Source organism: Leishmania major, chromosome 27 (assembly GCF_000002725.2).
Source record: "Leishmania major strain Friedlin complete genome, chromosome 27".
NCBI classification, from domain to species: Eukaryota; Euglenozoa; class Kinetoplastea; order Trypanosomatida; family Trypanosomatidae; genus Leishmania; species Leishmania major.
In genome coordinates, this window is record NC_007268.2 from 1,022,501 (window position 1) to 1,025,000 (window position 2,500).

Genomic DNA, 2,500 nt, shown 5'->3' on the forward strand with positions numbered 1-2,500 from the left:
CCTTGAGGCCTGAAATTTCATGCTCAGGGACACTATATATATATATATACATATGGGGAGAGGGGGAAAGTACATATGTATCATGTGTGTCGCTTAAGCTTCACAATGGCACAAGAAAACGGTGCAACGGACCCGACAACCAGCTGTGTGTGCGCGTATATACTTACTATACGTCTGCATACACGGCTCGTTGTCGGGTCCTTGCCCTTTTCCATCCCTTTTTCTGTCATGCGCGTGTCTGTGCATGGGTGGTGTGTGTGTGTGTGTGTGTGCCTCACACGTCCGCTGCCGTGTCACCACTTCTCTGCTCTGGAAGCTGACAGTACGAACTCCTCATCGGAGTGTGACGCCTTGCCCCTCCCCCTATATATATATATAGGAGGGGGGAGGCATGGCCATCGGAATACACCAAACAACAACTTTACGTCCCTCTCCAAACGAGAGAACATGCATGGGCTGGCATGAGCGGCATGCTTCACTTCGGTGGGGCTCGAGGGGCATTTACGTCCCGAGGCGCTGAACCTTGAGGCCTGAAATTTCATGCTCAGGGACACTATATATATATATATACATATGGGGAGAGGGGGAAAGTACATATGTATCATGTGTGTCGCTTAAGCTTCACAATGGCACAAGAAAACGGTGCAACGGACCCGACAACCAGCTGTGTGTGCGCGTATATACTTACTATACGTCTGCATACACGGCTCGTTGTCGGGTCCTTGCCCTTTTCCATCCCTTTTTCTGTCATGCGCGTGTCTGTGCATGGGTGGTGTGTGTGTGTGTGTGTCGGGGGGGGATCGAGCACCCACTACCTCACCCTACCTCGATCCAAAACTACACACACAGAAGAGAGTGCGCGCCAAACTTGAGCGTCTCTCGATTGCCGTCTACGTCTATATATATGTGCCCTCCGCGGAGGGCGGAACACAGGGGTGAGGGGTGGGGACACACAATTTCCACTGCCAAAGCCCCTCCCTGCATAAATACGCCTCTAGGCGTGTGCCCTCTGTCTGTAGGGTATATCGTCATCCGAAACGGCGGCTTACCACCGCCACCCGACCCCGCAACCAGCTGCGCCCAAACCGCGCGGCTCGTTGTGGGGTCCTTGCCCTTTTTTTCTACAACCAAAGACGGTGGCCGCTACTCATACAATCCCGCTCCCAGCGATAGACCCCTCCAACTCTCTCCCTCAAGAGACATCCGACAATCCAGCATTTGCGTTTCGCCACGAGGGAGGCTCTTGCAGGAGCGTTGTGTCGCGCCTCAGTAGTCGAGCATTTGCGTTTCGCCACGAGGGAGGCTCTTGCAGGAGCGTTGTGTCGCGCCCCAGTAGTCGAGCATTTGCGTTTCGCCACGAGGGAGGCTCTTGCAGGAGCGTTGTGTCGCACCCCAGTAGTCGAGCATTTGCGTTTCGCCACGAGGGAGGCTCTTGCAGGAGCGTTGTGTCGCACCCCAGTAGTCGAGCATTTGCGTTTCGCCACGAGGGAGGCTCTTGCAGGAGCGTTGTGTCGCGCCCCAGTAGTCGAGCATTTGCGTTTCGCCACGAGGGAGGCTCTTGCAGGAGCGTTGTGTCGCGCCCCAGTAGTCGAGCATTTGCGTTTCGCCACGAGGGAGGCTCTTGCAGGAGCGTTGTGTCGCGCCCCAGTAGTCGAGCATTTGCGTTTCGCCACGAGGGAGGCTCTTGCAGGAGCATTGTGTCGCACCCCAGTAGTCGAGCATGTGCGTTTCGCCACGAGGGAGGCTCTTGCAGGAGCATTGTGTCGCGCCCCAGTAGTCGAGCATTTGCGTTTCGCCACGAGGGAGGCTCTTGCAGGAGCATTGTGTCGCGCCCCAGTAGTCGAGCATTTGCGTTTCGCCACGAGGGAGGCTCTTGCAGGAGCGTTGTGTCGCGCCCCAGTAGTCGAGCATTTGCGTTTCGCCACGAGGGAGGCTCTTGCAGGAGCGTTGTGTCGCGCCCCAGTAGTCGAGCATTTGCGTTTCGCCACGAGGGAGGCTCTTGCAGGAGCGTTGTGTCGCGCCCCAGTAGTCGAGCATTTGCGTTTCGCCACGAGGGAGGCTCTTGCAGGAGCGTTGTGTCGCGCCCCAGTAGTCGAGCATTTGCGTTTCGCCACGAGGGAGGCTCTTGCAGGAGCGTTGTGTCGCGCCCCAGTAGTCGAGCATTTGCGTTTCGCCACGAGGGAGGCTCTTGCAGGAGCGTTGTGTCGCGCCCCAGTAGTCGAGCATTTGCGTTTCGCCACGAGGGAGGCTCTTGCAGGAGCGTTGTGTCGCGCCCCAGTAGTCGAGCATTTGCGTTTCGCCACGAGGGAGGCTCTTGCAGGAGCGTTGTGTCGCGCCCCAGTAGTCGAGCATTTGCGTTTCGCCACGAGGGAGGCTCTTGCAGGAGCGTTGTGTCGCGCCCCAGTAGTCGAGCATTTGCGTTTCGCCACGAGGGAGGCTCTTGCAGGAGCATTGTGTCGCGCCCCAGTAGTCGAGCATTTGCGTTTCGCCACGAGGGAGG

The 2,500-nt window shown here is 57.4% G+C and overlaps 2 non-coding genes across 2 annotated transcripts in view; both read left to right on the forward strand.

Annotated features, from left to right (window-relative positions):
• LMJF_27_rRNA_48 overlaps nucleotides 1–23 on the forward strand; it is a gene marked incomplete at both ends in the record, with an annotated part of 120 nt that extends 97 nt beyond the window's left edge. The window contains one exon of the ribosomal RNA XR_002460855.1: nucleotides 1–23. This exon is cut by the window's left edge and continues 97 nt beyond it. This is a non-coding gene — a ribosomal RNA (28S ribosomal RNA (LSU-epsilon, M4)).
• A 402-nt stretch (nucleotides 24–425) lies between these two features.
• On the forward strand, nucleotides 426–554 carry LMJF_27_rRNA_49 (the record flags this gene model as incomplete). The annotated part of the gene is made up of 1 exon (XR_002460856.1): nucleotides 426–554. It is a non-coding gene; the product is annotated as a 28S ribosomal RNA (LSU-epsilon, M4) (ribosomal RNA).
• Between the last annotated feature and the right edge of the window lie 1,946 nt (nucleotides 555–2,500).